Genomic DNA, 15,709 nt, shown 5'->3' with positions numbered 1-15,709 from the left:
GAAGGCCGGAGTTATGGACTGTGTACTTGCTCAGCCCTCATCCAGGAGGCCTGGGCTATTTCTTGCTCAGCTGCAAGCCAGAGCGCCTGATAAACTAATCCGGCATGAGTGCCGATTCCCTGATGTCACTGAAGGGGCTGCCCTCACCCTGAGACACAGTGACCTTACAGCAGTATCTGTGGACCCAGAGGGAACATGACAATTCCTTGGAGGCTAGATTCCTGTGGGACATGGAAAGAAACAAGTCAAGGTTGTTGGTGGTGTTTGTGGAGCAGCTGGATATGGTGGAGTGCCAGTTATGGGCCTGAGAAACAAGCACTGACTGGTGGTATCACATAGTCATACAGGTTTGGGATGATGAACAGTGGCTGCAGAACTTTCAGATGTGCATGGCCACATTCCTGGATCTGTGTGCTGAGCTCACCCCTGTCCTTCTGTGCAGGGACACCAAAATGAGAGCTGCATTGACAGTTGAGAAGCGAGTGGTGATTGCACTGTGGCAACTTGCAATGCCAGATTGCTACCAGTCAGTGGGGAATCATTTTGGAGTCAGGGAAATCCACCACAGGGGCCATTGTGATGCAAGTGTGCAGGGCCATTCATTGCCTCCTGTTATGGAGGACCATGACCCTGGGTAATGTGAAGGACATAGTTGATGCTTTTGCAGCGATGGGGTTCCTGAACGATGGTGGGGTAATAGATGGCACACATATAGCTATTTTAGCACCAGACCATCTTGTCATAGAGTACATCAACGGAAAGGTCTACTTTTCTGTGATTATGCAAGCACTGACGAATCACCAGGGATGCTTTACCAACATCAGTGCGGGCTGGTCAGGGAAGGTGCATGAGACAAATACATCTTTAAGGACACAGTACTGTTCAGAAAGCTGCAAGCAGGGACTTTCTTTACCAACCAATGGATTATCATCGGGAAAGTTGAAGTGCCAATAGTGATCCTGGGTCACCCAGCCTACTCCTTGCTCCCATGGCTCATGAAGCTGTACACTGGTCACCTCAAGTACCAAGGAGTGCTTCAACTACAGTCTCAGCAGGTGCACAATGACAGTTGAATGTGCCTCTGGTCATATGAAGGGTTGCTGGCATTGTTTGCTTGCAAGATTGGAACTCAGTGAGAAAAATATCCCAATGGTTATAGCTGCCCACTGTGTCCTGCATAATATCTGTGAAGCGAAGGGGGAAAAGTTTCCACCAGGTTGGAGGGTGGAGGTGGAGTGGCTGTCTGCATTGGAACAGCCAGATAAGAGGGCTATAAGAAGATCTCAACAAGGAGCATACGGCTCAGGGAGGCTTTGAAAGACCATTTTAATAGTGAGCCACAGTTGTGTGTGTTACTATGGTATACTCTACCTGACCTTTCTCTTCTGTGGCCTGGAATAAATCTTGTAGTGATTGCTGTGTATGTAGGAATATAACATTGTTTATGAAGCTATTAATATTGTTTGTGAATGACGTTATGGCTGCTGTGACACAATGCAGTGACAAGAAATTGATCGCTGTCAGACCTGCTCATTACCAGACAGCATATGTTGAGAACTAATAAAAATGAATTATGTTCCAAAAAATAGAATTTAATTCTCTAACATGAACCAGGCAAATAAAAAAAATACATTTAGAACTTAATAAAATGTAATAAATTAAGGGAACAGAACTCATGAAGATGAAAATAGTAATTTCCATTTCAGATACATATACACTAACCTGTGAAAGACATGGATGGTGTATGTGTAGTCGTTATTTTCTTTAATATACCCCCCCAGGTGGAGTGGTAGGGGTAGTGCACCGGCCCCGGATCCATATGGAATGTTGAGGGGAGGGTAGAGAGGTCACAATATAGATTTCTCTGTGGGTTGCAGAGGGAAACAAGCGTGGGATTGTTGAACCTGCAGGACTACCAGAGTCTGCAGTATCTCTGCAGTATCTCTGTTTGCTGCCTGATTGGCGCCGCAAGCCTGGGAGGCGGGAGAAGTGGAGCAGCGACAGCGCACTTGGGGAGGGGGCATAGCAGAGGTGGGGAGCCCTGTGGCAGCTCCCTCCCCCGAGGCACCCCCGCGGCAGCTCCCTACCCACCTAGCCCGGGGAGCCGTGCGGCAGCTCCCCACCCCAGCTCACCTCTTCTCCGCCTCCTCCCCGAGCACACCGCCCCCCACTCTAATTCTCCTCACCTCCCAGGCTTGCGGCGCCAAACAGCTGATTGGCGCTGTAAGCCTGGGAGGTGGGAGAAGTGGAGTGGCGACCGCGCGCTCGGGGAGGGGGCGTAGGAACGATGTAAAAAAAAAATTGGGGGCACCGCTTTTTGGCGCCCCCAAAGCTTGGCGCCCTAGGCAACCGCCTAGTTTGCCTAAATGGTAGCACCGGCCCTGCTGGGGGGTACCTCCCCTGGCTCTTCCCAGGCCCCACCCCCACTCCACCCCTTCCCCCAAGGCCCCACTCCTGCCCTGCTTCTTCCCATCTCCCTCCCACCTTTTCCTGCCCCCACCCCCTCTCTTCCCTACCCAGTTCCGCCCCCTCTCCCGAGCGCACTGCGCCCTCTTCCCTTCCCCCCAGTGCCTCCAGATGCGGTGAAACTGATCTGTGGCAGGCGGTAGGCACTGAGAGGAAAGGGGAGGCACTGATCGGCGGGCAGGAGGCGCTGGAGGGAGGGAGAGGTTGGTAGGGGGGCTCCTCCCCACCCCCCGCCTGCCGCTCACCTCCCTGTTCGCCTCCTCACCCCGCTTGCCCATCTGTCTCCCACCTCACCTTCCCGTGAGGCACCGGCCTCCTCACGAAGCGCAGGGCCCCCCAAAAGCGTGGGGCGCGGGGTGGTCGCCCCAATTGGCCACACGCTAGAGACGGCTCTGCTTGTCCATGCTGTCTGCAACGATGATCCTCCAGGCGCTGTGACCATTCTCTGATGCAGCACTGGTTTTCAGTCCTTTTCTTTCTCCTCCGTATCTGGCTCAGGCACTCCGCAGGGTGAAGTGGGTGGGGAGAACCCTGAAGGCCGCAATGGCAGCAGTGGCAGATACAACACACAGAGGTACCATTGTCAGCGTATTCATGACAGAAATAGAAACTGAAGATGCTGAATTCATTCTCCTTGCTCCCCAAAAGTAGTAACCACCACATTCTCACCTCTCCTTGGGATTGATACAGCATCGCACCAGTCACAGCACCAGCCACAATTAGTGTGGCCCTCCAGAAGTTTAGGACATGAGGAGGGAACAGTTTGCTTGCATGATACTAGTTTTATAGGGCAATGGATCTGAATACTGGCACCATTTTCTGCAGGCAGTGGTGATTTTAGCTGATATCTCTCTCCTGAGGGTAATAGAGGCAGAAAGAGCACAGCTGCTACTGGCGATTCAATACTGCCCAGGCCCATATGCTGCTAGCGTGTGTATTGCAATGATGCCTGCTAACGTAATTGCTGAGGAGCGTGGGAAAGTGTTCTACAGAGGAAAAAGAAATAAAGCAGCTGTCCTCAGAAACCTTCAGCAGAGGATTGCAGAGTATCTCCATGAAAGTTTTCTTGAGATCTCTACGGAGGATTCACAGGACCTCCCGATGCACATAAACAAACTCCTCCTCATGGGTCCCACTGCCTAATTCTGCCTCATTTGGTTGTTCCAATACCTCTTCTAGCCCAATTAAAAATGAGCAAATCAAAAGATGTGTCCTGCTACTTTGGGGGGTACCATCCCTGTAATTTCAAAGTAAACAGCACACTTACCATAGGCTCCTTCCCCTGCATAAGGGTTGCCTGTGCTCAACTGTCAGGACAGGCTGGACTGCGGTGGAGTCAAAAACAGGTCCTGACTTGCTGCGCAGCTAGAGATCCCAGTTGCCTGTCCTCCTCCTTTTCCTCATCCACCACCTCCTTCTTGCCATTCATGGCAGGGGCCTGTGACTCGGGCTTCTCAGAAATATTCCTGGTGATGTTGGAGTTGGTTGTGGGGTCTCTGCCAAGGATGGCATGCAGCTCTTTGTAAAAGCAGCAGGTCTGTGACTGCACACCAGATCAATTGTTGGCCTTCCGGTATACCTGCTGCAGCTCCTTGACTTTCGTATGGCACTGCTGCTCATCCCTGTTGTAGCCCTTCTCCTGCATCCCCTGAGCAGGCTGATTGTAGATGTCCACATATCTATGGCTGGATCAGAGCTGTGTCTGCACAATCTCATCTCCCCACAGGCCCAGGAGATCAATACCTCCCGTGTACTCCAGACAGGTACTCTGCCGGCAAGGTCAGCTGGGCAGTTGCACACAACAATGGAGAGCTGCTAGGTGTGTTCACCAGGCAACCCGGATAAGGAATTTCAAAAATTTGTTGGGCTTTCGAGGGGTGGGGCAGCTTCTGTTTATCTGAGTCCTGGGCAGTGGAGTTCCCAACAATGACCAGAGCGCTCAGTGTGGGGAATTGTGGGACAGCTCCGGAAGGCCAGTAACAGTCAACACAAGTAATAGTGTCTACAGTGATGCTGCGTCAACCTAATTACATCAGCCCTGACTCTACATCTCTTGGGCAGGTGGTATTAAGTCAGTGTGGCAGGGCACTTACACTGGCAGAGAGCCAAATTGAAGTGAAGACACTTCCACAGGTAGGTTGATGTACACTGCTTTGCATTGACCTACCCATGTGGTGTAGACCAGGCCATAGTGAGAGACTGGGACAGACAGAGCAGGTGCTGCAGGAAAGCCCTACCCAAGTTTGGGGAGAAAGCTCTGCCTGAGCTTTGTTTTATCACTGTTACAAATAAAGGCATGCCCCAGGAAGAAAGCAAGTTTGGACTATATACACTGTGTGAATGCTCCTGTTGGAGCAGGGTGGGACCTCTGCCTGCGTATACACACATTCTCAGATCTCAGCCTCTTCAGTCATGTGTAGGGGTGAGTTTGATGAAGCAATCACAATGGTAAATCAAAGAAAAACTCCACCAACAGAAAGAAATGCTGGTGAGTAAATTACAGCCTTTATGAACAAAAGCACTATTTGGGGATAAATACAGGTTGTACTTAAAGGCAAAGCCAAATGAGATGCCTGGAGTTGTCGCACTGGAATGTACAAATAACATGGAATGAACGCTTATATAGAAAAAGTGGAAGAACTAAAGGGCAAATATTGTGCATAAAAGTAAGATGGATTTTATAAACGCCTGGCAATGTCAATCTCACATTGAGGGCACTGGCTTACTATTGTCATTCTGGTATAAGGAATAGCCATTTTTGAGCATTGGGCCACAATGCGCAATAATATTCCTGATATCATGAGGCAGGATTTCACTGCATAAGTACAGACAGATGGCCATAAAACCCACCAAAAGAACAAGATTAGAAAAGCACATGTATTATCTTAATGGAGACTGACTAAAAACCCCTCATGACTCCCAGTTTATCAATACAGCCCTTCAGGATGTCAGCCGTTTAGAATCTGAACTGTTCTGTTGAGATGAAGCACACGCAGAGTAAGGCACACAATGCTATACCAACTGCAAACCCTTTAGTTCTGTTTTAAACTATGAACCAGCAATGGTAAGTGACCCTTATGAAGGAAAACTAATACAGTATGAAAGAGCCATAAGAATGGGGAGTGTTTAATTTCCCAGGGCTTTGATGAGTGAATTTTCCACTCATCACACTGTAGGTCAGGAACCCATGTCCATTCCAAAGTTAACACTATTGTTTTCTGATCTTTGAACCCTAACACCTGTCAGTCCCACATTCCCAGAGAACAGGATGAATGCTGGTATTTCTGTTTAACAAAGAAAACATTTACAGAGTGATCCTTCACTGAAAAACAGCCATCCTCTTGAGCTACCAATGGAATAATTTAAATGTAGCTGAAAGTTGTATGGGAAATATTATAAAGCAGTATTTTATCTGCCACATCTTGTTCTGTTACACGGGTATAAATCTGAAATAACTCCATTGAAATCAGAAGCATTGCTCTGGATTTACATAGGTGCAACTGAAAAGAAAGGTTTCAAGAATGCATCTCTCAAATTGAGTTTCCAAGACATTTTATGTTTCCTTTCAGAATTCTGTGCATCTGTACAGTAAAAGGCTAAAGCAAGAGCTGTTTAAGCACAAGGAAATGGCCTAGATCACTCCCTCATGCAGGAAAATCCACAAGAGGAAAATTCCAAATTCAGTTGTTCCCTGAAGTTTGCCCAACCTCCACCCCTTTGGAAGAAGCAGAAGATTTAGCTCCCAAATCCCACACATCTGCACAGATGGTGGTAGATCTGCAGGAGGCATAGTGCCATTGCTGTGGAAGTTCTGTGCTGCTGCTCTGTTTCAAAGCGCCTTGCTGTTTTCCCTTGCATTCATGTCAGCACAGCTCCACCAGAGCCTGTGATTGCCCATCATGTCCTCCTTTTCACAATTTCCACAGCACTCAGTGGACTCACTCAGGGATGCCCTCTGCAGGGCCTGGGAAGGATGGTGTCACAGAGACAGCAAACACCCCCCTCAGTGCAGGAGGAGGAAAATCATTGAGCAGAACTTCTCCTCTGCACTCAGATCAAGGGATCACAATATAACCCATGTTTTGCCTCTTTACGTGGGATATAGTCTCCCATTGATGTTCAAGGAACTTTTGCCATCAAGCAACTCCCAATAATTTGGAGACATAAGTTTATGGGCAGATAGGGCACTACAGTGACTGTATAGTTATTTCTTCAATCAGCACCTCTGTATGTGTTGCTACTGTAGTTAGTGCAGTTTTAGTCCTTGAGAGACAGAACCAGGACAGATATCTAAATAGCTGAAATGCTGTTTGACAGTGTTTTAATTCCAGTAAAGGTAACCTGTACGGTGTATATTTTGGTTTCTGATGGCAGCTACTTGAGATTTAGATTGTCGTCTGGGAGCCACCGTATAAGACACTCCCACTTGTTTCTTGACTTTTAATAAAATAACCCATTCCTAAGAGGGAAGCCTGAATCTGAGTGAGGAACGTGTCTGTCTAAAAATCTGTGCAAGAGAGAGACACACTGAATTTTGAATGGCTGATGAAATACTATTTCAGCTGGATTAACCTGTAACGATTTCTCATGTGCAACTGAAAGAGAAACATAAACAAACAATATGTAGTTTAATATATATATTAATGAAGAATTACTAAACCTGGTTTCCCATGAGAATAAGAGCTAAAATTGTTAGTTTAGTAACGGCCACTGGTTTGTTTTGTAGGTGACACTCCGCCCTGTGTGCCTATGTTAGCTTTTGCATAACAGTTGCCATTAGTTCATATACTTCAAGATCAGATTACATTTAGAGAGAAACTTGTCTGGAGGGAATAAACAACCATAAGGAATCCATAACAGAGACAAAAGCTGGGCAAATAATTGGTAACAAATTATTTATTCTGTGAATTTCACCTCTTACTGTTTGTAAGTTATCCATGAATAGATAATTATTTTCACTACCTCATTCAATGTTCAAATTATTGGCTGAACATTTTTTGTTAGTTCATGGCTATTTTTGTGAGCAGTTATTTGAGAGTATTTAATATCAAAATCCAAAACAAAACAGGTTCTGCAGATGCAGGAGATATCCAAGCTTCTCCAAACAGCCCCCCTCCCTCCCATGCATCTCAACCCTGCTTGTCTTCCAGAGGCCATCTCTTGGAGTGAGAGAGTTCACTTTCCATGTCTGTTCATTGTAAATGACTACAGTGGAGAATCAGGCACTAGCTATTTCCGGGAACCTTAGCAGTTTCAATCTGATCTGAGGTCCCAAGTCCGCATGCACTTAAGCGTGAGCTTAAATCCTGTTGACTTGAGTGAGCTTTCAGTGGGATTTAGGCAGATGATTAAAGTTAGGCACATATGTAAGTTAGGGTTACCATTCGTCCGGATTCTTCCGGACGTATCTGGCTTTTCGAGTTTAAAAATAGTGTCCGGGGGGAATTTGTAAATGTCCGGATTCCCCCCCCCCCCCGCCCCATGCAGAGCGCGGCACGGCTGACAGGCCAGCCAACCGGATCGAGCCACTCGCACGGGGCTCTGGCAGCCAGAGCCTCTCCTCCGCTTCCCTCCTCCTCTCCCCTGCAGCTTCAGATCACTCCCCTCCTCTCTCTCGTCCCCTCCCCCTCCCTGCATTCGCAGATCGCCAGCCATTCGCATCAGGCCTCCAGCAGTCTGGAGGTCCTCTCCCTGCTCCTCCTCCCCTGCTGCCCAGTGCGCCGCTCCGCAGCACTCTGCGAGGGCGGGAACCGGGCTATGCGCTCCGTGGGGGAGCGCGGCAGCGAGTCGGGCTCCGCATGGAGCCCGACACGCTGTTCTGAGTGGCACGGTAAGGGGGCCAGGGGGTCGGAGAAGGGGCAGGGGGGTTCTGGAGGGGGCAGTCAAGAGGCAGGGAGCAGGGGGAGGGTTGGATGGGTCAGGAGTTCTGGGGGCGGGGCTGTCAGGAGGCAGGGGTGGGGACAGGAATCGGAGCAGTCAGGGGACAGGGAGCAGAGGGGTTTAGATGGGTCGGGAGTTCTGGGGGGGCTGTCAGGGGGCGGGGGTGTGGATAAGGTTTTGGGCAGTCGGGACAGGTAGGGGGTGGGGTTCTGGAGGGCAGTTAGGATGTGGGGGTCTCAGGAGGGGGCAGTAATGGGACAAGGAGCAGGGGGTTGGGAGTTCGGGGGGGCTGTCAGGGGGCAGGGGTGGGGAGGGATTGGAGCAGTAGGGGTCAGAGAGCAGGGGGGTTTAGATGGGTCGGGAGTTCTGGGGAGGGGATCTGTCGGGGGCGGGGAGTGGTTGGATGGGGTGTGCGAGTCCCGGGGGTTTGTCAGGGGGTGGCGGGGTGGATAAGGTTTTGTAGGGTAGGGTCCTAGGGGAGCAGTTAGGATGGGGGGGTCTTAGGAGGGGGCAGTCAGGGGACAAGGAGCAGGGAGGCTTAGGTAGGGGGTGGCGTCCTGGGGGGCAGTTAGGGGCAGGGGTCCCAGGAGGGGGCAGTCAGGGAACAAGGAGCGGGAGGGGTTGGGAGTTCTGAGGGGGGCAGTCAGGGGGCGGGAAGTGGGAGGGGCAGGGGCAGGGGCAGGGGCAGGGCTAGGGCAGGGCTCCCACCATCCTCTTTTTTGATTGTTGAAATATGGTAACCCTACGTAAGTGCTTTGCTGAATCCTGGCCTGAGTGTTTCTGCAGTGAATAAGTGTGGTGTCCCTTCTACAACCAACCCTTCTATAGCCTCCTGCCTGCTCATTAAACATTACATAGAGCCAGAAGTTATATTGAACCAATTATTTTTTCCAAGTCCACTGGATTTGCAAGAAGACCTTGCAGAAAAATCACAGCAGTTTAAATAACAACTTTAAATGTTCCTCTTTGTTGTGGGGCCTGCAAGAGATACCTAAAGTGCATTAATATTTCCCTATGTGAGGCCCCCTCAATTTTGCAGGTATATGATGCTTTCACAAGGGAGGCAGTAGAAGGGGAGAGGGATAGCTCAGTGATTTGAGCATTGGCGTGCTAAACCCAGTATTGTGAGCTCAATCCTTGAGGGGGCCATTTAGGGATCTGGGGCAAAAATCTGTCTGGGGATTGGTCCTTGTAGCGGGGTGGTCCCCCGCTCCTGCCTGGAAGGGCTTAAAATATCCCTGGCAGAGGGCTGCAGCTCTAAAAGCTGGGCTGACTGGGGAAGCAGCCACAGCTGGGCCATGGCCCCATCAGGCCACAGCTGGCCTGTATAAAAAGGCTGGGAGCCAGGAGCTCAGCAGTCTCTCTCTGCCTTCAGATGGAGAAGGGTCTGGTTGCAGTGAGCGAGAGACAGAGTACCTGGGTGGAGCAGGGCTGGGGACAGGCTGGGGAGCTCCAGCCTGGAAAGTCCCAGGCTGCAGCCTAGTAGGAGGCCAAGGGATCCTGGGGGTTGCAGAGGGCAGCCCAGGGGTAGGCTAAGGCAACAGGTCCAAACCCAGCCTTGCCTGTGATGAGTGGCCTATACTGCAGTCTGCCCCAGGGAGCGGGGGCTAGTTGGTGACTAGCAGTGGCCTTATTCTGAGGCGAGGTAGGGATAATGGGTGGGGGTTCCCCCAGGAGGGGAGACCCTAGTACTGAGGGGTGTACTGTCAGGGGGCAGCACCCCAGATAAAAGGGCACCGGGGTCTGGGAGGGACATGGGGGCTGGAGGACAGGCGGATCACTGGCTTGCAGGGGATGCTCCAACACTGAAATGAGCTAATTCCTGGAGCCAACCAGCAGGAGGTGACACAGGGGTGAGTCCACCCCTCTACAGTCCTGCTTTGAGCAGGGGGTTGGACTAGATGACCACATAAGGTCCCTCCCAACCCTGATATTCTATTTTAAAAAAAAAAAAGGTACAGATGATAGACAAATTTGATAAGTATTGTAGCTTTTCCCCAGAAAAATAATTCTTCTGAGAAATGCTTATTGTTTGGGGGTTTTTTTTCTATGCATTTAAGGACAGTTTGAACCAGTTGATGCATATGTGAATGATTTAATGCTTAAAACTCAATCATGTGACTCTGGAGATCTAAATGATTCCTTATTACAAGAAAAGATTTATATGTGGAATACAAAATGACACAGTGAAGTACAAACTGCTGCAGGAAGCTGATGTTTAGGCTTTTGTAGAGCTATTGAAATTGAGAAAATGAAGATTCAGGCTCTAAGTGGCTCAATGCGCAATAAGGAGTTACTGTTGTAATGATCTTGGAGTTCATTAAATAACAAACCATCGAATGAGAGAGAAATAAAATTTTAATAAAACAAACTGGAGAGCATCTCTGGTGAACTGCTACACACAGTCATGCGGTGTTCCCAACCCCTGCCTCCAGGGCACATCTCCAAATTCCTATGTTCATAATACTCTCCCTTATGAGGGAGTGTCTCTCAATTATAATCTTCTACAAACATATCTACACAACTGTAGCCCTTGGGGCATGATTTCAAAAAGAGAAAAACAGAAATGAAGGAAGCCAAAATAATAAAATAGGAGAGACTGTTTGTTCTAGCAGTGATGAAAAAATAATTGCTCTTAATACCCAGGAGTCTTCTAGGTATTCAAAAATTAAAGAAAAATGTAATCTATTTTATTCTGGCCTGGGGTGAGTCCTCATATATAAGATATGATAACTCACTACCTACATGTACTTGCTTAAACAAACAAACAATCAAAAAAAGATTCAGGGCTGTAAAATCCCCAAAAAGACAAAATGATGTTTCACAAAAACATTTATGAATTGTTAATTGATCTCTACTTTGCATTAAAGGAGATTAATTTCAAAACTACTAAACATAAGCAGCAAAGTCATGATTACATGTAGCAAATCACAATTTGCAAGGCATGGATTACGAGGGCCTAGTTTTCCAAAGATAAGAACCTAACGTTAGGCTCCTAAGTCCATAGTTGGGCACCTGTCAGACTTCCAAAAGTGCGGAGCACATGACAGCCTCCATTCAATCAGTGGGACCTGTTGGGTGCTCGGCACTTCTGAAAATCAAGTACCTCGGGGATTCCCAAACTTGGTTTGTGGCTTGTTCACGGTAAGCCCCTGGTGGGCCGCGAGATACTTTGTTTACCTGAGCATCTGCAGGTATGGCCACTCGCAGCTCCTGTAGCTGCGGTTCGCCATTCCCGGACAATGGGAGCTGCGGGAAGCAGCGCGGGCCGGGCCACCACTTCCCGTAGCTCCCATTGGCTGGGAATGGAGAACCACAGCCACTGGGAACTGTGAGCGGCTGTACCTGCAGATGCTCAGGTAAACAAAGCGTCTCGTGGCCCACCAGGGGCTTACCCTGAACAAGCCGTAAACCAAGTTTGGGAACCCCTGAAATACCTGAATATGGTTTTAGGCCCAAAGGTTCAATTGCTAACAACAGGTCCCACTTCTGAAGTGTAAAATGACCACAGACTCTATTCCTAAAGTTGCTATGTCTACCCATGTAGCTGAACTCTCACTATAAAGGACCATTATTGGCCATAGTGGGAGAGTACCAATCCACATATGCATGACTGAATAAATTATATTTGGCTAATTAAACAGTCTTGAAACTATTAAGCAGCTGCATTTTAATGTTATTTCTAAATTAGAAGTGTTGCCTGAGGCCCTATCTACGCTATAAGTACAACTGTATTTTTATAACTAGGTCATGACACCCCCATTTGACCCAATTATAACAACCATCGCTGAGTTGTGTGCATACAGCAGCCTTTTCCACAACACAACCATATGCCAATTGTTTGTGCATCCACCACTTAGCACACTGCCTAAACGTGTTTGCAGCAGGGCATTGTGGGCAGCTGTTCCATACTGACTCCGCAAGAGGGTTGCATCCAGTCTATATGCTCACTGGGGCAGCACAAATAGTGTTTGGGGCAATGTTGCTTGGGTCATGAGATATTTGACATCACTGAAAGCTGGAAGAAAGGAAGATTGGCACAGTTAGGGGATTCTGCCTACACAGCAAAATAAGTGTTATTACTTTGTTATAGGAAGACAGCCCTATGGCAGCCAATAGTGCTGGTGAGGTTTACACAAGATTAGCTCTCATAGTTACTAATAGAGAATTAGCCAGGTTCTGTATGGACACAACTCATGTCATTAGCTCAGTTAAGTTATAGTGTAGAGAGGCAACTGATATATCTAGAAGGGGGAAATGTAAAGATAAGTTCCCTGTTACAAGAATGGAAGATACTATACTTAGGAGATAATGCGATGTTAGCTTGGCAATGACTATGTGAGTACCTGTGGTCAGGACTGTCCTTACCCATACGCAAAGTACGCAGTTGTGTAGGGCACCAGGAAATGTGGGGCACATTTCCTGGTGCCCTGCGCTGCTGCGTTCTGCTCTAGCCCCTGCTCCGGCTCTTCCCCAGGGCCCCCGCCCCTGCTCCGCCCCACCCCTTCCCTGCCCCAGCCCCACCTCTTCCCGCCCCTGCCCAGCCTCACTCCCACTCACCTGAGCTCTGCAGCAGGGCCGGGGCTGCACTCACTGGTGGCGGGAGTGCAGCGACTTGGCCCCAGCCGCACTGCTGGTGAGTGCTGGGTGGTGGTTCTCCCCAGCTCCCCAAGCCAGCGCTGCCCTCCCTCCTCCCCCCCCCCGCGGAGGCCCACAGGGGGGCTGCATAGGGCCCCAGAATAGCTAGGGACGGCCCTGCCTGTGGTTAGCTTCTGAGCATGAATCTAGAGACAGTGAAAAGATTCATCATAGTTCAACTAATGTCTTGAAAAATATGGATATCAAGTAGCTTTGAGATATCTTGATGGTGCATCATGGCCACTTGTAAATCTAATGATTAGATAGATGTTCAGCATTCAAAAGCAGCCAGTAAGGTACGGTTTTAGTGGAAGGGCCTCCATTCTTCCTCTGTACTGGGAACAGAATAAGCATATGGGAATTTTTCTTGTGTGTAATGCTGATCCATGAAAGTTGTCTTTAAACTTCACACAGCCTCCTCAGATTACCCCATATCTGCCAGGAAAAAGCAGGTCGATATTTCAAAACACGAGGCTTCCTAAAATACTCTGCAAAGGATGTTTTTAGGTTTGCATTCCCACCCCAGAAATCTACATCAGCCAATCATGACTGACTGCATGATCCAGTAGAGGCCAGTAAAGCCTGGGTATCCAGAGATAAGGACAACTCCTAACATCCTGAATGACCTGATGGCTGTTGAAAACCAGCTGAGGATTTGCGTTTTGGTTGGCTGATCAAACCAATATAATGATGATCTAAGTGATAAGGGAAAGGCAAGCTCTCTGGTTGTTTCACCATTTAATGTACCTGGTTTGAGCTAGGCTAGGTGGTTTATTGATTAGAGCATGGGATTTGGAGTCAAGGCTCCTCCATTCTATTCCCAGTTCTGCCACTGACTCACTATGTAATTTGATCAGCTCAATTAAAACTGAGCTGTAGAACTGGTAATAATAATACATATCTCACAGGAATGTTGTGAGACTTAAACTAAAGTTTCTGAAATGTTTTGGAGAAGGTCCTTGGGTGAAAGGCACACACACAAACTATTATTAGTACTTTTAAATGGAAAACACAGAAATGAACTGCAGTCATTTTAAGGATTAGAAGCTTTTCTCAAACTATTTCAATGTATATAGTTAATAGTTAGTTAGTTTGCCCTTCCGTCAAACTAATATAACGTCAGAGGGATGGCATTTTTTAACTGTTGTAGACTAGCCAAGGTCACATTCCATTGCAAACCGATTGTCTTCCAATGCATACCATTCCCTGGGATAGATAAATAATCAGTTAATGTTTACAGGCAATACTGTCAACAGAAAATCCCCTAAAAAAATCTCATTTTAGTATTGATTTCACTGTATTTTATCCCATATGAACACCGAGGGAAAGAACAGGCAAATGCCAATTAGACTTTCATTTAGAGGTTTATCAAGGAGGATTATGAATATGGTTACTTTATATAATTAGTTTAGGTTTTAAAGCAAATATGATTTTCTTCTTATGGAAACTCTGCCAGTTGCACATTAAGAAAGTGACAGGTCATCATAGCAAACGGAGTTGATTTCACTTACACTGATACTACTTAGACCAAGGCTTAAAAATATGTTTAGTGCACAGGAGCACAAGATCTCTTGAAATTTATGCAAGACTCTGCACCTTGCTGTGATTGATTTTACAAAGAGCTTTAAATAATATCTACTGGCTCGTTCATTTTTGAACCACAGTGCACCAATATTCAGCAAAGATGGTCCAAGACTGCAGGCATCTTCTAGAACCATATGCCCATCACACCCAGCCCTTCTCTCCTGAGCTGATCTTTAGTGTCTGCTGTAGAGTAGGCTGATCCTGCAACCACTGCTCCAACACGGTACAGGTGAGTCTCATCTTACGCGGGGGTTCCGTTCTGCGATTAGCGCGTAAAGCAAAAATCGCGTATAGTCAAAATTACATTGAGTTGAATGGCGGACGGAATCACCCAGACTACAAGTACAGTATTATTTTTCTTTTTTTGTTTTTTTGTTTTTGCCGACCGCATAAAGCTGAAATCGTGCATGTTAAATGCACGTAAGATGCAACAGACCTGTATACATCTAGATCAGCTTACACCTGGGATGAATTTGGCCCTTTGTGTTTTTTAATTGTTTAATTAATGGAAGATGCTCATTATTGCCCCAATTCAGCAAAGCACTAAAGTATGTGCCTAAGCTCCATTCACTGGACTTAAACCTGTGCTTAAATTTATACATGTACTTTGCTGAACTGGGGCCACACGTCCCTGTTATGTATTCTAAGTAGCATGGTGCATCAAAGGAAACATGAGTTCACTAGGTCAATCACGGTCTTGCGTTCTTCCCCATAATGGAATAGTCATTTATTTTCATGTTTAAATCTTTTTTGTAGATTAGAAATAAAGCTCCCTTTCCCTTAGGAACAAGATACTGCTTTTCAAGTTGATTGGCTTATTCAAATAGTGCTCAGAATGTGACTCCAGCCTTGCAGTGATCAGGAAGCAAATGTTCAGGAGTGTATTAAAAATACAAGTTGCAACTTGTGCACTGTTACTGGTGGTATGTGCATGGTAGTTAACCTTTCCATGGCATCACTCCAGGAGGAAATATTTTGTATATCAGCCACCGTTCCATTCTCTGGGAATGTATCAAGTCCAGCACGGCAAGCTTTGAACCATTTATTTGTGTGCTGTACTCTAGAGCTGAATTATAGGTATATTAGTGCAACTGGTAAGAATATTACGGCACACTTCTTTTTCGCCATGTGCCCCAAGTCA

General features: G+C 47.5%; 1 long non-coding RNA gene across 2 annotated transcripts in view; it reads left to right on the top strand.

Annotated features, from left to right (window-relative positions):
• The first annotated feature begins 5,916 nt into the window (after window positions 1–5,916).
• The window catches only part of LOC135984244 (uncharacterized), a 31,602-nt gene continuing 21,809 nt past the window's right edge, over window positions 5,917–15,709 (top strand). For both annotated transcript variants that reach the window (XR_010602167.1, XR_010602166.1), the window contains exon 1: window positions 5,917–14,797. This is a non-coding gene — a long non-coding RNA (uncharacterized LOC135984244). The remainder of the gene's footprint in view (window positions 14,798–15,709) is intronic.

This window comes from Chrysemys picta, chromosome 6 (genome assembly GCF_011386835.1).
Source record: "Chrysemys picta bellii isolate R12L10 chromosome 6, ASM1138683v2, whole genome shotgun sequence".
NCBI lineage: Eukaryota > Metazoa > Chordata > Testudines > Emydidae > Chrysemys > Chrysemys picta.
The sequence above is the reverse complement of the archived record's forward strand: the minus strand, read 5'-3'. Positions and strand labels throughout refer to the sequence as shown.